General features: G+C 45.2%; 1 long non-coding RNA gene across 4 annotated transcripts; it reads right to left on the bottom strand.

Moving 5' to 3' along the window:
- Nucleotides 1-14,253: 14,253 nt before the first annotated feature.
- Nucleotides 14,254-17,920, bottom strand: LOC123110915 (uncharacterized). Of its 4 annotated transcripts, none has more exons than XR_006453814.1 (4): nt 17,443-17,920; nt 16,209-17,365; nt 15,035-15,668; nt 14,254-14,945 (listed from the first exon to the last, which is right to left on the bottom strand). It is a non-coding gene; the product is annotated as an uncharacterized lncRNA (long non-coding RNA). The 4 variants fall into 4 exon arrangements; XR_006453815.1 differs by having other exon boundaries at nt 16,209-16,917; nt 17,443-17,917; XR_006453813.1 differs by having other exon boundaries at nt 16,209-16,901; nt 17,443-17,916.
- Nucleotides 17,921-20,838: the final 2,918 nt, after the last annotated feature.

Genomic DNA, 20,838 nt, shown 5'->3' with positions numbered 1-20,838 from the left:
CAGGGGCACGATGTACGAAAATTGCCAGCATATCAGATTTATGTTATACCCCCTATGGTGGCGTTTGAAGATCATTTTGCAGATTCGGACGTGATTCAAGTGTTCGATAATTACTTTGGAGTATTCAGAGATGGAACCCGCCTTGCAATGCCGAAGACAAGACTGCGCTCCGGACTCATCGTCATTGAGCCTGGTTTAGGGGCTACTGAGGGAGTCCTGGATTAGGGGGTATCCGGACAGCCGGACTATATACTTTGTCCGGACTATTGGAGCGTGAAGATACAAGACTCAAGACTCCATCCCTTGTCCGGATGGGACTCTCCTTTGCGTGGAAGACAAGCTTGGTGATCCGCATATTGTGTTTCCTTCCTTGAACCGACTCCGTGTAAACCCTAGCCCTCTCTGGTGTCTATATAAACCGGAGAGGTTGGTCCTTAGAAGGCCGATCACGATCATAATCATAATCATCATAGGCTAGCTTCTAGGGTTTAACCTCTTCGATCTCGTGGTAGATCTACTCTTGTACTACTCGTATCATCAATCGAGAGGGCCTGAACCTGGGTAAACATCGTGTACCTTGCTTCCTATTACCATCAGCCTAAGACGCAAAGATCGGGACCCCCTACCCGAGATCCGCCGGTTTTGACACCGACAAAGATGAAGTGTGCTGCGGCAGCGGCGGAGCTCGAGCGGTAGTAGGGCTGCAAGAGGAAGAAGAAGAGGAAGGGGGAGAATGAGGAAAGACCTGGTCGGGTCTATTTATAAGGAAAGACTGATAAGTGGGCGCGAAAAACGAGGAGGCCAAAAACATGGTTATCCAGCTACATGGACGCCTCGATTTTCTGGATGGTCATTAAGATAAGGATCCATTGAGATACGTTGGGAAAAATGTGCATTAATGGCAGATGATGTCATGGCGGGTTACCACGAATCTAAAGGATGACGTCATTGGCGGCTTACAAAAATTTCATAAGCAAAGAGCAGAAGATTTTTCTTAAGTGCTGAAGATCGACATGAACCAGTTCAAATCAATATGGGGCCTAATGTTGGGGATATAACTATTAGGTATGACCCGCCTAGGAGGGGCCGGGTTATACCTAGGAGGACTCTTGAAGCCCAAGACAAGCCTGAAGATGGCGGTTCAGTTAAGGGCCCAAAGCCCAGAGGCGACTTAAGGCCCGTAGAGATAAACCGCCATATGTACATGACTTGTATTGTAAGGCAAGATAGTTAGAGACCAAGCCGGACACTGTTTATGAGCCGACCGGGACTCTGTGAGCCGTTGGTCTGTCGACCTCTGTATATAAAGGGACGACCCAGCGGCGGTCCAGGGCAAGTAACATCAGATCGAGAGCTAGGTCAAGCGATTTCGCTCCCTAGTACTCGAGACATAAGCAATCCCACTCAAAACTGGATCGTAGGCTTTTACCTTCACCGTAAGGGGCCGAACTAGTATAAACCCCATGTCCTCTGTCCCGATTAACCCCTTTAAGCTTCCTAGTTGCGATGGCTCCACGACTAAGTCCTTTCAGTAGGACATCTGACGTGACAATTCCACGACATTGGGCAATTATGATATGGAAGATTCTAGAACATAGGAGAAGTGCTTGTGTTTTGAGGTTTGTGCATTATGCTTAAGTTCATCCATGGAGTCTTCTAAATTGTACATGTGGCAGAATCTGGTGGAATGTTGATGATATCCAATGGCCAATAGTGCTCAGATTTGCCATCTCTGCACTGTCAGATTAGCTTCATCCAGCGACCATCTTTCAAAGTTATTCGCACACTATATAGTTCTTGTGCCATAGTTGCATGTCTTGGAAAAAAGCTACTAGTGGCTTGTACTAGCTAGTTAGGAATAGAAGAGGTATACATGGAAGTTGTAGGGAAAGAGTATCTCAATTCCTATGACTAGCGATTGGAAAAGAGATGTCATTTGGTTCACATCATAGGAACTTTTCTATTGAATCTAGAGAAGACATGTATCTCAATTCCTATGAGGAGGGATTAGAAAAGAGATGTCATTTGGTTCACATCATAGGAACTTCTCTATTGACTCTAGAGATGACATGTATCTCAATTCCTATGAGGAGGGATTAGAAAAGAGATGACATTTGGTTCATATCATAGGAACTTTTCTATTGAATATACGCTAATGTTTATTTTCCTTTGAAATTATGGGAGTATAGGAATCCATTCATATGAACCAAGTGGCTCTAAAGCTATAAAAATGATATCATGTTTATTTCCTTTGAAATGTGGGGTATATGAATCTGTTCCTATGAACCAATTGGCTCTAAAGGAAAAAATCCTGTATAAATCATTTCATATAGAGTTACTATGTTATTCCTCCACACCAAAGGATGGTTGAAATTGATGCAGGTGATACGATGGTCTTTCTTGTAGACTCCTCCCCATCTTTATAGTTACCTCTCGAAGATGAATGAAATGTTATATACTGGGTACTCTATATGTGCATTTTGGTGCACGAAAACTCGGTAAAAGTTTGCGAGGTTCGAATTTTTAATAAAGCTATATGCACTGCATTTTGGAACGGAGGGAGCATACGGCAGTCGCTAACACTCACGTGGAAGATTTGTGTGTAGGAGGAGTGGTTGTTCTGTTAAATGACATGGCAAAACTGACACTGTCGGATGCCGATCTAATGGTTCTTACAGCATTCGTCAGGATAAGGCTTATGGCAAACGTTTGTCAGATAATGATTTACGGACCCCTCTCTCTCACGCACACACGCACCCTCACGAGTCACGACTCTCCCGAGTCCTCTTGCACCCACCGTCTATCTGTAGGTAGATGTCACACACATATGTGCTCTTCACACCCTACCCTCAGAACTTCTAAAAAACAAAAGACATCTCGCACATTTTATTTTAGCTCACACGTCACACACTTATACTATTACTCTTGTAGCGAACGTTCTTTGGGAATAGTATATTGTACTCTCACGAAGAGAAGCGGTGCACGCATGCACTCGCTCTCTCCCACCCACTCGCCGGTACACGTAGGAACACATTTTTTTGAAGCTGGTACAACAAAATCACTCCACTATATATATAAGCAGGAGCCTTAGCGCTTGCTTTACTAGGGTTCCTCTCTTTCACTCTCTCATGCTCTCCAGATCTAAGCAAGACATAGGTGTCCACACACTCTCTCTACTCACGGCTGGTCACAAATCCGGCTGGACCACCTCAACCGGGGCAGGGGTGTAGGTGCATCTTCACGCTGTCGTCGGCGGCGAGGGAGGAAACCAACGGCTGCCCGCGCGTCCCGATTGGCGGCTGTGTCGTTCTCTCCGAGAGAGCGCCGGCTCGAGAGGGCCTCCGACCCCTTCTTCCTCCCTGTGGTATTGTGGCCAAGATGCAGCCTCCCGACGCCATCTTTGCCACATTCCGACGACCCTCGGTATATATTCCTTCGAAACCTGCCTTGCTCTACTGGCCCAGCTCTCCACTTGGCTGCGTGTGGATCTTTTTCGACTTTCGTCCGCTGTTCCAAAGCCACCTAGACTTTTACTATTATTAGAGGTAAAGCTAGTTTATACAGTTGACTCTAAGAGTTGGTTCAAATAGTGAAGAAAGTGGGAAAGCTGTAGCATGAATCTAGGACTTGGTTCTAAGAGGAAACGGGGGAAAGTAGCAGATACTGGCTACCCAACCAGTCTCGTGGTTGAAAAGGCGAAGGAAGCATGGTGGACGGCGAAGGGTGGGGAAAGTGGACCTGTCTCTTGGTTAAAAAGGAAAGAAAGTGAGGGGTGTTGGGGGACAACGCAAATGAGAATGAGTAGGTCTAGATTTCCTGTGCTCACATAGGAAAATGTCGTAGAGGAGATAAAAATGGGACAAATGCAGACATGCTACCTGAGTGTTTGCCGCTCTCGGAAACCACATCTGCCTCACCACTTTATGCCCCTGCTGTCTCTGCGCCCATATCGCTACCGTTAATGTAAAATCACATGAAGCACTAAGCAATGCCACCTAATGTCACTATAAGTAATTGTCTAGTGCCATCGAGAAATTGAAGCAATGCCACCACCATTTTATGAAGTGCTTCCATCTTGCTTTATTTCCCATGAATTATGTTTTTGCAGTTACACTTAAATCTCACACCGCTAACATTGCTTCATCCCAGTGGAACTACACAAATTTGATTGCACATTTACTGACCATGTGCTACTCTCATGACAGTAATACTAATGCTATTGTTCTGCATGTTAATCTAGTGGTAGTGTTGATGTGATGTGACGCTACTTACTTAAGGGCACTTTCATACTATCAATATAGTGCCAATTATAACACAGTAGATGCTGATGTTAATCATACGCCACTGTAAATATCTGTCACTGTTTAAATAACCGTATTTCGTTTTTGCGCAAACAGGGATGTCTGTCTCCATATCGTTTCTATCTGCGCAATCAAAAGTACACACCTTAGTTTTACTATAACTGCACAAAATGAGATGGCTATTCCTAAGCTGCCGTCCTCTAACCACCAGTGTTCAAAGTATTCCTACATTGGTAGTAACTAGGTAGAATGACCAACGCAATTTAAAAGAAGCTGATTCGTACGTTTTACTTCCTGATTGCAGTGCAGGGACGAGCGAAAACAACTACATCCTAGTCTTGAATGCACTTTCAACCAGTTCATCCATGGACTGAGGACTAGCTGGCACGGCTACACGGTGGTTTTTTGGACAGGTGCGCGGACAAGAGGCATTGTGGTCTAATTATTTCTGCAAGTAGCAGTGCTTAAATTTAGTGGAATGCACAAGAATTTCAGCTAGTCAGTACACTGCATGGTTCAGTATTCCAGTTGAGAACACAATTATAGTTGGTTATTCTAGAATGAGAGAACCTAACCCTGGATGGTGGCAACAAGAAAAAACCAGAGCGAACTCCAGGAAATTTAAGCCTGCCGGGTGTCGGTGTCAAAACCGGCGGATCTCGGGTAGGGGGTCCCGAACTATGTGTCTAAGGCTAATGGTAACAGGAGGCGGGGGACACAATGTTTACCCAAGTTCGGGCCCTCTCGATGGAGGTAATACCCTACTTCCTACTTGATTGATCTTGATGATATGAGTATTAGAAGAGTTGATCTACCACGAGATCGTAGAGGCATAACCCTAGAAGCTAGCCTATGATTATGATTATTGTTGTCCTACGGACTAAACCCTCCGGTTTATATAGACACCGGAGGGGGGCTAGGGTTACACAGAGTCGGTTACAGAGAAGGAGATCTACATATCCGAATTGCCAAGCTTGCCTTCCACGCAAAGGAGAGTCCCTCCCTGACACGAGACGAAGTCTTCAATCTTGTATCTTCATGGTCCGACAGTCCGGCCAAAGTATATAGTCCGGCTGTCCGAGGACCCCTAAATCCAGGACTCGCTCAATAGCCCCTGAACCAGGCTTCAATGACGATGAGTCCGGCGTGCAGATTGTCTTCGGCATTGCAAGGCGGGTTCCTTCTCCGAATACTCCACAGAAGATCTTGAATATGAGGATCGTGTCCGACTCTGCAAAATAATTTCCACTTAGCACCGTAGAGAGCACAATATTTCACAAATCTAATCTGCTGACAACTTTTCCTAGCGTGACATCACGCCGTGGCCCTGTCATTATGAACCGTTTTTCCTAGCCTACCACTACACGCGTTACGAGGCGGATTTATTGACACGTCTTGTCGAAGCAGAGATCGTGTTCCCCTTATCACGGGATTCTCAACAATACAGGTGTGGGTAACCCAACCATGCTTGTTAGTATGACTCCTCGATTTTAGGCAAGTTCCAAACGGCCACGCGGAGGACGCTTGATATTCACCCCCTTTATAAAGGGGCCAAGGCCTATCCTTTTCTTCCCACGCTCGATCCTTCCCTTCCCTCACATCGAGTTGCAACACCCAAGGCTCAGGCTAAGCGCTTCGAACTGTCCACCATGTCCGGAACCAACTCTCAAGGTCGGTGGATGGCCTCCTCTGTCATAGAGGAGGACATCAAGAAGCTTAGGGAGGCCAGGTATCTGACCGCCGAAATCCCGCACAGGCTGCCTGCTCAAGGGAAGGTCATCCCCACTCCCAAACCCCACGAGAGTGTCGTATTTGTTTCCCACTTCCTCTGAGGGCTAGGCTTTAGTCTTGATCCTTTTTTAGAGGGCTCATGTTCTATTACGGGCTAGATTTCCATGATCTAGCTCCGGATCCCATCCTTCACATCTCGTCATTTATCATCGTGTGTGAGGCCTTCCTCCGCATCACCCCACACTTCGGCTTGTGGCTCAAGACCTTCAATGTGAAGCCGGAGATGATCGATGGGCGACACGCAGAGTGCGGAGGCGCTATAATAAGCAAAGGTGCCGACGCCTTATGGCTAAAGGGTTCCTTCCCGGAGGTGTCTGGCTTATGGCAACGGGAGTGCTTTTATATCACAGATCCCCGAGGTACAAAGCGGGTGGCCACCCCCGCCTTCCGCTTGGGCCCTCTGCCTCAACAGGCATCATGGGTCAACAAGGGACTAGACTGGGGGCCAGTTACTGACGTGCTGACATTGCAAAGCTGCATCCGAGATCTCCTCAAGAGGGATGTCAGTCTTATCAAGGTAATGCAAGTTATGCTAGTTCGTCAGGTCCTGCCATGCCAATACCGATCTCTCGTATGTGGGAGTTCAACCGGGAAGGACCGCGAACTATTCAACAATTCTTCGGTGTGACGCTCGAAGAGATGTATGGATTGTTCTTCGGATCACGAATAAAGTGTCCGGACAACACCGAGGATGCAGGTCTCAACTGCAAACGTCCAGATACCCAAGTAAGTAATTCCGCGACCGAACATGCTGTCTTTTTACTTATCACAACATCATTCTGAAAAATTGCTCTCGGCGAGGACTAGATAAGAAAGGCGGAGAGGATCAGGTGTTCGGCCCCCCTTCCCGAAGGCTCGTCGGATCCTTTATTAACCAGGATGCTTGAGCACGCACCATATCAGGTGCCATCAGGAGAAGATGAGGGGAGGAATAGAGAAGCCACGGGCGGGCTTCATACCTTACACATCCAAACCGGGGGAGTAAGTGCCTCTGCGAAGGAGGATAATCGGGGAGGTGAATCTAAAATCCCCTCTCCTCACGGGAAGAAAAGGGATGCCTCTGAAGACTTGGAAATGGAGGTTTCCAAACGAGGGAAGAAACCCTCGCCATGGGGCCCTACCCCAGAGGGCATCCTTACCACACAGCGCCCGCAAGGGGGCCAACCCTCAACCAAGCCGTAAGTGAAAAAAAGTACTTTGGTAAACATATCCTGCTTTACCTCTAAGATAATAACCGAGGCATATATCTTGCAGTCCAGCTCATAGCCCTTCTCAACAAAGTTCGTCTTTGGGGGATCTTCTTCCGGAGATGATGGAGAGCGAAACGCCTCCTCTTGCCTCCCGGCCTAATAGGGCGGACGACCCCGAGGTGTCGTCACGGAGGATTTCTCCTGATCCGCAAAGGCCATAAGGCAACTCTTCGGCCGCCCGAAGACCGGAGTATTCGGCTCCCAAGGAGAGCAACAGAAAGAGTCCGCGATTGTCCGGTGCACAACCGGACACACTGACGGGTCTCCTGGAGCAGGCGGCTATTTCAGAGGCGCATCGTACCTTAATGGGTATGGTGATTGAGAGGATTTCATCCGCCAAAAGCGGGTTGAATGAAGCTTTTACGAGCCTGCTAAGAGGCTTCGAGGTACGCAAAGTAACATATATGTATTTTTGACGGTACCGCACATGCTAGGTGTGCTCTATACAGATAGTAGCCCCTGAGACTCTGGTTGTCATCCCGAGGTGGCAAACAGAGGATCATAGTCCCAGGTAATGATCATGTTGCTTTTATGTGTAGGCGGCTGAGGGTCCGGCGGCTGGCCGAACTGCTGATATTGCCGAACTGAGGCGACAGCTTGACGTGGAGGATGCCGACATCGCGCTTGTGAACAAGCGACTTGACGAGGCACAGGGTATGTATTTTTGGGTGGTCAGCAAATATTAAGAGGATCATGATCTAGTATCTATAATATGTTGTGACCACAAATGGAGCTGCTGCCGTGGAGACCCTCCGGGCGGAACTTGCCCGAGCCAAGAAACAAGCCAGGATAAGTGATGCGGCCGCCCTAAAGGCGGCCGAAGAGTTAAGAACCGAACAGGCTACTCATCGTCAGAGCAAAGATAAAATAGCCAAGATGGCTGTTGAGCTGAAAGATGCCATCGGCCGATATGAGCTCCTTGAAAAGGAAAGCCAAGCGAAAGCTGCTGAGCTGAAGAAGGCCTTGGAAACAGCCAAGGAAACTCGCTCTGAATTTAGAGTGGCAAGGGAGGAGCTTCGTGAAGCCGGAGATATCACGGCCGGGAGGCCCTTTTTGTTGCAGATGAAGTTCGGAGATCCGAAGTATGCCCTCTGGATCAGCTATGGAGTGCTGCAGACGCGTATGCGGACTTGGCAAAGAGTGCTACTGATGCGACTGAGTTTTGGCCACTTCCGCTTCCCACTCAAGTCGGACATAGTTCGGCCAAGAGTCTCCTACCAGAGAGAGAGACCTTAATGAATTTAGCACGTCGCCCAAGGGCGAGTGCTGAAAGATATCCGCGGAGGTAAACTCCATGATCGGTGCCAAATCAGATTCGATAGGAACGGACGCACGCGGTTCGGAACCTATGGCCGGAGACGAGTCCGGGGGTCCGACGACACAGATCTCTTTGGAGGCGAAGTCTGTGCTCGGCTCTATCGCCGATGAGTGTGCGGTTTCTGGGGCGGGGTGTATCCACCCCTCCTCGAATGGCACGATCTGTTCCAGATCAAGGGCCGGGGCAGCCGCAAGTGTGATCTCCCGAACACCGTCCGAGGGTAGATCTAAGTCATGCTCGTCGTGGCTGTTCGACGCACCTGACATGGGCTCGAATCCATCGAAGATCAAGTCTCCACGGATGTCGGCAGTGTAGTTCAAGTTTCCAAACCTGACCTGATAGCCAATGGCATAGCTATCGATCTGCTCCACATGACCAAGCGAGTTGGCCCGAAGTACGAAGCCGCCGAATACGAAGATCTGTTCGGGGAGGAAAACCTCACCCTGGATCGCATCGTTGTAGAGGATTGAAGGAGCCATCAAGCCTTATCGTGACGACACAGTGGAACTCTCAATGAAAGCACCAATGTCGGTGTCAAAACCAGCGGATCTCGGATAGGGGGTCCCGAACTGTGCGTCTAAGGCTAATGGTAATAGGAGGCGGGGGACACAATGTTTACCCAGGTTTGGGCCCTCTCGATGGAGGTAATACCCTACTTCCTGCTTGATTGATCTTGATGATATGAGTATTACAAGATTTGATCTACCACGAGATCGTAGAGGCCTAACCCTAGAAGCTAGCCTATGATTATGATTGTTCTTGTCCTACGGACTAAACCCTCCGGTTTATATAGACACCGGAGGGGGGCTAGGGTTACACAGAGTCGGTTACAGAGAAGGAGATCCACATATCCGAATTGCCAAGCTTGCCTTCCAGGCAAAGGAGAGTCCCTCCCGAACACGGGACGAAGTCTTCAATCTTGTATCTTCATGGTCCGACAGTCCGTCCAAAGTATTTAGTCCGGCTGTCCGAGGACCCCCTAATCCAGGACTCCCTCACCGGGAGGCCCTTTGCTCAGGGAAGCCTTGCTTGTTTTTTCCTGATTTGTAAACCTTCTCACAACTTTGTCTTTTGTTGTGAACTAGTATATGTTTGTTATGTTCTATGAATCATTGAGATGTGTAAAATTGCTTAACTTATGCTTTTCAAGGTTTTTATAAAGCCGAGTTTAATTTGAGTGTTTCACATGAACACTGGACTAGCGTGTGAATGTTTGGAATTTACATTGTGGCCTTAGTTAACTGCATGAACCGCTGTAACAAGATACATAGTTGCTTATATGTCAGACAGCAGATTGTTGATTGTTAGTTGGTCGATAGCCTAGTGTTGAAGCAAGCTGAGCCAATGTGTCGTGTTTTGCACAACTGCTTACAAGTGGGGTAGCACCAACAGTGTTTACAAGTACTTATGTATACGTCGGCGCACAGTTATCGAACGAGTACTCTATTTCATCAAACACACACTGGTCGTACGATAAACCGTGACAACTTATGTCTTACCATGCCATATTCATGAGAAAACTAGTGAGGACGCATCTGTTTCGGCAACAATTATGATGGTTCTCACATGATTCACGGGCACACAAAAGTAGCAGCAGTTCCCATAGACGGATTCAAACAGAATACTAGCCCTAGAGGGCTCGATAACAGGCAAGGTTCGGATAATTTGCACAATCCAAACTACTACTAAACACTAGATGGGGCAACTATTTCATGCCTCGATCTAATTTGGGATGGACACAAGACGGACCTTGCCATGAACATCATCGAGGATGTCCAGCAGCAGCTCAATCCTGTGAACCTTCATGAAGGTAACCTTGTGGCCTTGCCACTCATAAACTTGTTTGTGGAGGCATGCCACATCATCTTCCCAAGTAAGCTTGACAAGAACAGTATGCCTCACAAACGAAGGAGTAGCTTTGAACTTCTTGTGGTTCAGTACACCCTGGACAACATGCCTCACAACAGTGAGACTGGAATACAACTCGACATTGGTATAAGCGCAAATGGCTTCTAGGATCCAACAGCCTAAGAACTCTGTTTTCCCAGTGCGTATATTCAGGTCATCCGCCTCATAGCGAGTGACATGTACAACCACACAATCCTTGTCTGCATCAGGGATCTAACTGAAACAGAAACAAATTCTGAATTACTTTCCAGTATAAGAAAAACAAATAATTTAAACCACTATGTATAGCATGGCATCAAAGATAATAAAATTTGCATTATTCATCACCATATACTTAGATGAAAAACCACAATCCAGATCGGCAAAGAAGAAAATCACCTTGGGCAGCTCAGCGGGGGGGGGGGGGGGGGGGGGGGGGGGCACATCCTCGAATGGGGAAAACTGCTCCTACAGTGCCACGGGGGCTGTAACCTCAAACGGGGCGTTGACCATCTCAGTAGTGGCCGTGAGCGTATCTGGGGTCGGCTTGGTGGCTGCCTCCATCTTCTTGGAGCTCTTTGTCTCGTGGGGATCAGCCTCCCGCGTCTGCTCCAATATTGGCAGATCTTTGCCTGGTTCTCCTTGGTCCATTATGAAACTGAAGAATACTAGGAGACCACTGAAAGAAAAACACAATCGCAATGACAATGAAACAAAAAAGAGAGTGAGGATCGGTTACTGCTTTGCAAAAGTTCTTTTTTTTCTCTGAACGAAAATATACCAACATCACGTATCCGCTTACCTTCCCTTCGTTGGGAGAGAAGAACAGTGACAGATGTGAGTGTTGCCTTTCTTGAGGACGGTGAGGGAGAAGGGGATTCAGCGAAGAGTGAAATGATGGTTGCTTCGTCCGTCAAACTTAGACTACTGGGGGGTGGGGTTTTGTGATACGATGGCTCGTTACTGCCGCGCTACGACCAGGGTGACTCTCTGCCTGCATACTGCCTTCTAATTTGGTGGATGGCATTTGGGCCCGTGCGCTGCATGGCCCGCATGTCGGTGAACAAAAGTATAACGACATTCAGTAGAGGGAGATGTTTCGATGACCTAGGAGGAGCCAGAAGCGGTAGTGTATCCACTGTACTAGTAGTAATTGTTTTTCTGGGTAACTCTATAGTGTCTCCACTGTACTAGTAGTAATTGTTTCTCTGGGCCCAAGACAAAACAGCCCATCCACCCTAGTAAATAGTAAAGTCAATTCAAAAGCCCATATATTTACTTAATGAGAGGCGCTACCCACACCCAGCACACCGCCCCCCAAAAAACCTGGGTGCTCTTCTTCCTGCTCACTCCCACTCATCTCACGTCAGCTCGCTCCACTCATACCTCCAAATTCCTCACCTCACTCCAACAGAAAACCCCAGCTCCCCTTCTTCCTCACTACTATAGAAAAACCCTAGCTCCCTTTCTTCTTCACTCGCACTACAACTAGGCTCATCATTCGTTACTTTGCTCAAATCCGTGAGCGCGACGCGACGCCATCGAGGAAAATGGAGTAAGCTGACCCCATTGCCAAGAAGATGAGGCTCCCACCAGCGGCAACGCCTGTTGTAGATCCCGCACCCAGCAGCGCGGGGAGAAGTGGCGACACCGCCCCCGCCGATCTCAGGAACCCATAGAATCTTGGGTGGACCGCATCAACGATCTCCCGGACGCCGTCCTTGGGGAGATTATTCGCTTCTCCCCACCAAGGATTGCTGCCGCCTCCAAGTCCTCTTAATTCGGTGGCGCCCTCTATGGTGCGTCGTGCCCCTTAATCTCGACTGTCGTCAGCTATCTTTCTTCAATGATTTTGAAATCCCCAGAGCCATCATCTCCTCCCACCAGGTCTCCGTTTAAAGCCTCTGCATCCTGTCATGCTACCTAAGGAAGCATACCATGCCCTGCATGGTGGACGCCTGGCAGAAATCCCCTGAATTCACAGAACTATAGCTGCTTGAGTTCTACTATTCCCCTGGAAATCACCTACCACATACCGAACGCCATGTACTTGTGCCCTCAACACTGATGTCCATCTCGCAGTTTTCCTCCTCTCTCCACACCGCCACCTTTGCGTTGTGCTACCTACCAGACAATCTGGTACTAAACCTTCGACTCCCATTTCTCAAGAAACTTTCACTTGTGCGGGTTCGTATACCGGAGGCCTCATTGCACATCATCATCCACTCAAGTTGCCCTGCCCTGGAGTGCTAGGTGCTTGTTTTCACAGTTAGAATCGGTTGTCTCCAAATAAAGTCGCCTAACCTTGTAAGAATTGGAATTTATTTTGACGGAAGGCATCTCATCATCCAAGATGCCCCTTCACTTCAAAGGTTGATCCTTGATTCTAGTTATTCAAAGTTGCAAATAACCGTCCTCTCTGCACCTAAACTGGAGGCCTTGGGTGTAATACATGATCTCTGTGCTTGTTTCAATATGGTGTTTGGCTCCACTGTTCTTCAGGCACTTTATATTATCATCTACACTTGTAACCATAAGCTGCTTTTTAAATTTCTGCGCATAAGTTATATATCATCTTGGAGTACACATTTTGTACTAATATTATGTGCTATGCTCAATGAAGAGTCTCTCCATGGATGGCCTATCAATGGTGCTAGATTCTGTCAAGATCTTATATATCCAAATGAATAGTTTTGATCTGAACAAGATTATTGGCTTGCTGCAATGCTTTCCATGTCTGGAGAAGTTGTATATAAAGGTGATAATTTCACGCACATTGGAAGCCCGCATATAGTGTACTAGAATTAACCGTTCAGCTGTTGCTCTTTCGACACTCTTTTTTTAGACCTTAATTGTTTTCAATCTTCATGTCTATTTAGTCAACATGACGGATTAAAAAAGTTATAACCAATCGGTGGATTCGTAAACACCGGGATTTTCTCACTTCTCATCACATTCAATCTATTTATATATAAAAAGTACTTTATGGCCTCGTCAGAAAAAAGAGAAATAGGCTAGAAAATCCCACAACAATTAGGAATATCCGACCATTAGTTTAATAGATCAAAAAAACACAACCGCTAGATTAATTATAACTCTAAAGATGAAGAAATTACCCACCAATGCCATGAAAGATAGAGTCCAAAGTAATTTTTACCGTACATACGTGCTCTATCCAACCCCCAACGCTCTGTTAGGATCAAAGGCTGCCTCAACATCGTAGGAATTTTTCTAGCAGCCGCCAGCCGCCTTGACACGATCCTACCAGGAAGACAACCCAGGAATTTCCCATCGAGATCTACCCTAGGCACGTGTTTGGCGATTTCTATCCGGGCTCTTGAGCGGCGCCATCATCATGGCTAGCTAAGGATTGATTTTATTCTGTTTCCTAACTATGTGCATTTCTAGCCGGTGTCAAAGATCAATCCAGTTGTTTGTTGTACATGCATGTTCAGTCGGACGCTAGTAAAGATGGATCGAAGATCAATCCTGATGGATTGATTAGCTTTGATGGGTTTCCACTGGCCGATTAGCTTCAATGGGTTTCCACTGGCCAAAAATACTACGTGCACGCCGCTCTTATTTGCATGCGAGTCCAGCCAATTGAGATCTATATATGCTTTGCCAGTTTGATTCGGTTCTTTACAAATGTTTTTTTTTTCTTTTGAGAAAATCTCTTTAGATAGCTGTCTCGGGCCAAAAGAACTATGTGCAAAGTTACTATTATAATTATAGATTAATAATGGAAGGTTGCCTCTACATATGCAGTGTAACTTACAATTGCCGAAAAAGGGTTTCCCCCCGCTTTGTATTACAAAGCAACAACATCGATACAACCCACGATAGGTGCTGGGGCGGAAGCAGCACAGGCACGCCCAAAAGAAAAAAAGAGAAAACACAGAAGGAAAAAAAAATGGTGCCAGGGCGGAAGCAGCCAATTGCAGTGTAACTTACAATTAAAGCATCACAACCAAGAGGTTGATGATATTTTGCTGCCAAAACACCAAGGGAACAAAGTCTAACTTTAGATTGATTTGTTGTCCCAGGCAGGCGGCTACTACCTTGAGCAATCAGGGCGAGGCGATACCGCGAGAAGGTAATGTTGTGATTTATGAACTCTGGCAATCACGTTAGCAATGGTGCCAGGGCGATGAAACTAGCTGACAAGCTAGCATCAAGTCAGTTTCAGCACGCCCCACAAGTCGGATCCCACCTTCAGAGCCCACCTTCGTCATCGTCTTCCTCCAGCGATCGGCACTTGGACATCACCTTCCTCCAATAGTTGCAAGTGCCCCAGTTTCCTCTGTTGACTCTCCTCGACTGTTATCGGCTCCGTCAAGCAATCACACCACCTCCAGTAAGTAATATGTGCATCAAATTATCTCCAGCATGTATCACCTGCACCAATTTAGATAATTTGCACGGTTCCTGTATATGGCATTGATGAATTCGTTACTAATCATGGATCAATGGATTGGGTTGCTTACCATGATGAAACCAATTGAGGAAGTACAGAAGAACAGACGGACAAGCAGAGAGCAAACTTCAAACATCTGCGAGATGCACGTCCTTTTGCTATTGTAAGTTATTTCAATTATGTAAGCAATTTCAGAATTATGTATGACTTTTTACATTACTTTTACATGGTCAAATTCTTTCAGTGGTGAGAAGGTAGGGATCACTCTACGGGGATATATTTTAGCAAATATGGTAAATGGAAGTTTGGCACAAAAAACAATCATGACTGTCACTTCCAATTTTATTCAAGTATCAAAGGTGAGAACTTTAAACTATTTTTGCAATACCCCAAATCCAATGTTTCTAATCGTTTATCGATAACCAGGGTGATTATTGGACCCAATAAATGCATGTACCTGCAAAAATAATTTACACATGTCAAAACTTTAAATTTTTGTTTTAAGAAAAACAAATGTCCAATTTTATATTTTAAACTATATGGTATTCTACCTTACCTTACTGGCAGGACATGACAAAAATCATGACCATTTTAGCATTGATGGTACCAATGACGAGGTATTCTCAGCTAAGAAAGAAGGTTCTTTTTTTTATGTTTGAACGGACATGCACCAACAGCTTGGTGCTACAATGCCACATATGCATCTATAAACACAATTAGTTTTCTATTAAAGTTTGCCTAGCAAGGAAAGTATATTATTCACATTCAACTTTTAGTGAGAATGGATTCAAAATCTAAAGGAAAAAACGAAAAATAAAAGGACAGAATGCAAAAATAAGAGAAAAGAATCAACAGAAGACAAGAGGATTAGGAAAGCACCTGGAAGGAACACAGGCTAGGACGACGCATTAGCAAGTGCTAAACTACAAACTTAATCCCCTTGACTTCACTTATACAAATATATTCTAGATATTCTATATACTTGGAAGTAATCTGCATTAGCATACAATTGTGTTTACTTTAAGAGTCCATGAGAACATGGATTTAACTTATTATGTGTGCATGCAGACTTATCCAGTTTGGAGACACTGAATGTTTAGTCGTTCTCATCTTAACATTTAATTATGCAAATTATATTGATATTACACCATCCTTTCTCATATGTACTTATTTTTTAATTTCACAAAGAATTGAAAAAGGAGGCTTTTCTTTATGGCGACAATAGAATCGAAAAAGAGGCATACTCGGTAGGTTATGTAGATTCGTAACATGTATGATCCGCATATCCATTCCTGAAAATCACCAGGTCCTTATGATAGACCCACGCCTCTTCAACTCGGATTTTCACCTAAATATGAGGACAAACACTCATAGAAACAGCAAATAAATGAGACCAAAGAATTAGCTATCTAAAGAAGAGCTCAAAATATATTACAAAAAGGAATAAAGTTACTAAAAACAAATAAAATGGTTTTTTAAAAAGGGGGGCACGCTATTAACCTACTGAATAGCAGTATCCACGGACTGTAGGATTGCTGGAATCTCCACTGTATCGCAGTACTAAGTGGCTCAGATGGTAAAACTCGATAGGGCTTTACACATATTGTGCTTCACCCCATGAAACATGGAGAGCCAGAACCGATTTCACTTAACTAATTGTACATTATCAATTTGTAATCTAAGGTGCCGTCATCAATTGTCTCTTTGGGAATTTACAATATAAGAGTGGTACATGCACTCAGGGCAAGGACATGTATACACTGATCAATACAAACCAAAGGATTTGGTCAGACAGAAACAAAGATTTATTAAATGTGGCTCTACTTGCATGCATATGAACTAGATGGGTATTGGCTTGAATGTTCGCCGGTGCAGAGGCCATGTCCGTCGCCGTGAACTAGACGGATGCTACCGGCCTTTTATATATCCATAAATACCTGAAAAAATAGTACACTGCAAACTATCTTCAAAATAATAACTGAATTATCTATGCTAACAAGATATGATAGGACGGATATGGTCTACTACTCTGCATAATTACTGGAAACATGCATCAACATTTGACGGAAATAGTTCAAGAATGCCAAGCATCAACACTCTATATCATCTGATATTTCAAGCTTATTACAAAGTACAATTCAATGGTGAGAGGATCCTAGCATCATTGTCTATTATATGTAGCAATCAGACCTAGTTTTACTATTCAATTACTAAAACATAAAGACAATAATTATTTCCTTAATTTGCTGAAAATTAATGGGTGTAGGGGGTCGAACACTACCTATTCCAGTCCCAAGCCCGAAAAAAGTGGAGGGGACATAAACTGATTAAAATTTTGCATTAAGCGGCGTTAGGCGTCCAAACTTACTATCTTCATTTGGTACATGGACAAGAAGTCAATCTGGATGGAAATCACACCAAGTATGCATGATAGTACAAAAAACAGAAACGGTAACATTTGTCACTAACAAGAAGTACCTTAAAGTATATTGCAGGTGGAAGAATGCAACGCCAAAGCCGGGCTGCTACTGTAGAGGATGAAGAAGATGCGTCAGGTGCCTCGCTTGGGAACAGCAACGACGCCTGCAGCTCGACGGTTGGGGACGGATAACCCTCCCAGGATCCCCAAAATTGCGCAGGAGCTAAGGGAACGAGATCCACTCCATCGCCTCCATGGACGCTGACGGGAAAGGCATCGTCGAGTTCGACGACCTCGCGTTCTCCATCATGCAGCTGCTATTAGGGCCCTGCTACGTGTTCACCGGCCGGGATCCAAGCATCATCCCAGCCACGAGGTGCGTGTGGAGGTGAGGACCACAAAGTAGCAAACCGAGGGGAGACTCGGGCTTGTCTTGAGATGGAGTGGATCTAATCTGGCTCAGCCTTTTGCTCCTTTCCATGGCTGGGAGCTCCGAAAAGACCAGAAGACTAGAGAAAGAAGAAAATGAATACGTGTTGATAGTGTGGAGTAGGCGAGAAGATAGCCCGATGCCAGTCCTGTTTCTGGTCGAGTTAAATGTACATAACCCCCTCAACTCCCAGATTTGGACTACATCACCCCCTGGACTCAATCTTGGCTCACTTAATCCCCTGAACCTGCACAAACCGGGCAAAGCACCTCCTGATGGCTTGCTTGGTGTTTTGGGACGGCTGTTTTGCATACGTGGCAAGGGGCAGTTGGGGAATTGAAGACCGGGCGAAGCCACGCGGGCTTGGACCTGGTGGACTCGTTGTAGTTGCGACCAGACCGTCTCGATTCCATCGGGTGCCCACCTTTTTGCCTTCCTCCCTGCCGCTCCCTCTCTACAGACGATAATACCGGCGATTGGAGCGACCACGGCGGCGATGCGAGGAGCACCGGCATGCCCTGAAGGACCTCACCGACGGCGCCCATCAGGTCAGTGTGCTTTATCCCTAGGAAGGAAATCATCTGTTGTACTGCATTGAGGAGCCACTCCTGGGTGTTATTTGGGGTTTGGGAGGCTTTGATTTGGGGCTAGGGTTTACATGATCGTGGGAGTAAATTAAATTTGCTGAACGTGCCGTTGTTTGTAGGCGCTTTTGTAGTTGAATCTTTTGTAATCTATGTACATATGCCTAGTTTGAGTTAGGGTTTTAAACGATTTGAACCGAAAGGTGTTTTTTTTAAGAATTCAGTACGTGTAATGGGAGAATTACTAATTTGGGACTGCTATTTTGCATTGTTTCCTTCAGGATGATGGCAAGTCATGTCACTGATGCTGGAGTTATGGATATTTATGCTACTGTGCCCAGAGAAGTTAGTCCGGAGGCAAGTGATTGGGGGGGACAAATATCGGCAAAAGAAGCAAGTTCAAAGTGTGAAACAAGGCATGTCCAGGCAGGAGAAACAGAGCAGGCAAAGAATATTCAGAGAGAAGAAGTATGGCATGTTCGGAGAGAGGAAACAGAGCATTTCCAGGCACAAGAAACAGAGCAAATTCAGCAGTGTGGCAAGGTGTCAAAACTACCAGTTTTCAGGCCTTCAAAATCATTTGTGAACAGAGAAAAAGGAAAAGCAACTGAGAAGATGGCTACTGCAGATGATAGCGACAGTGATAGTGACAGTGATTATGATGCTCCTCCATCAGAGAGCAACAGTTCTGCAGATGATGATGAGATGATTGAGTACAGAAAATATGCTCAATAATTCAAGGAGAAAAAAAGAAGAAGATGCTTGGGGAAGAACAAGGAAAGACTTGCAATGTGCCAGACAGTTTTATTGTCCCAGAAACATATAAGATAGATGAAGATGATGGAGATGAAACACCATATTTTGAGAGTGATGATGATATATCCTATGATGAGGATAGTGATGGAGAGGTTAGTGCTGTCAGGAGGAGAAAAACACATCACAAGGTGTATGATGACAGCACTGAGTCCCCACAGTTTGAACTTGGTATTGCTTTCAATGACAGTAGGGAGTTTAAGAAGGCACTGGTCAAATATAGACTGAAGAACTCTCATCATCTCATTTTTCCAAAGGATGAGAAGAAGAGGGTGAGTGCTAGGTGTAGTTGGCCTAGTTGCAAATGGAGTATATATGGATCAATCAGCAGTAGGTCAGATTGGTTGATAGTCGTTAGATACAACAATGTGCACACGTGTGCCTAGGAGGGATAACAAGCTAGTGACAAGTGTAGTCATTGCTAGGAAATACTTCAAGCAGATCAGAGATAATCCAACATGGAAGGTTGAGAAAATGCAGGAAGCAGTGCTTGAGGACTTGCTAGCTGATGTGAGCATATCTAAGTGCAAGAGAGCAAAGAAACTAGTAATGGATAAGATCATAGATTCAACCAATGGTGAGTATTCCAGAGTGTTCGACTATCACTTGGAGTTAATTAGGAGCAATCCAGGCAGCACTGTTGCAGTTACATTGGACCCTGAACAAACTACCAAACCTGTGTTCCAAAGAATGTATGTATGTCTAGATGGTTGCAAAAAGGGTTTTCTAGCTGGGTGTAGGAGAGTTGTGGGTTTAGATGGATGTTTCTTGAAGGGGGCAGTGCATTCTGAGTGCCATTGGGAGAGATGCCAACAACCAGATGTACCTAATTGCATGGGCTACTGTTGAGGTTCAGAACTATGATAGTTGGTATTGCTTTATTGTTAATAACTAGTTATGCATGCATCCAAATTAAACAAACAATACATGTAAAATGCTTAGAATTTCATCTAGTTTCATAATATGTTGTTTTCATCCATGTTTAAAATGTTTAACATTCTATTTGATTTAATTTGCATAAATGACATGCTAAAATGGCTTAGTTCATAACTAAATAACCGTAGCTCCAAATTTAATAAACTTTATATGTAAATGGGGTGGAAAAATGCCTAGTTTAACTTGGTGCACTTACTTTGCATGTTTAACAACATTAAAATATGTTTTAGGGCAGAACAATACCAAATTCGAAATATGCATATGGGGATTTTCCAGAATTGTTGTTTGTTGTTCCGGCCTCATTTAAACTTGCCTAGATAGGTAGTTTAATTATGCTTCACCTCTTGCCATGTTTAACAACATTTAATATTGTTTGATAGCTTAAACGAGATTAAACTAAATATGTCAATGTGGTGTTTTGTCAATATGCAACTCGTTGCATATTGAGCTCCACTTAACTTGTAGTATTGTTTGTTGCACTTTTCCATGCCATGCCACATTAAACCGGACATGCATCATACTTGATTGTGCATGATGCCATGTTTATGTGATGGATGTATACCATGTTGTTTGCTTATTTATGGTTGTGCTTCTTCTCGATAGTTCCTGTTTCGTTGCAATCGTGAGGATTCGCTGGACTACGCTTGGTTCCTCTTCGCCCGTTCGTCTTCTTCATGGACTCGCTCTTCTTC

Source organism: Triticum aestivum, chromosome 5B (genome assembly GCF_018294505.1).
Source record: "Triticum aestivum cultivar Chinese Spring chromosome 5B, IWGSC CS RefSeq v2.1, whole genome shotgun sequence".
In the NCBI taxonomy this organism is placed as follows: domain Eukaryota; kingdom Viridiplantae; phylum Streptophyta; class Magnoliopsida; order Poales; family Poaceae; genus Triticum; species Triticum aestivum.
The sequence above is the reverse complement of the archived record's forward strand: the minus strand, read 5'-3'. Positions and strand labels throughout refer to the sequence as shown.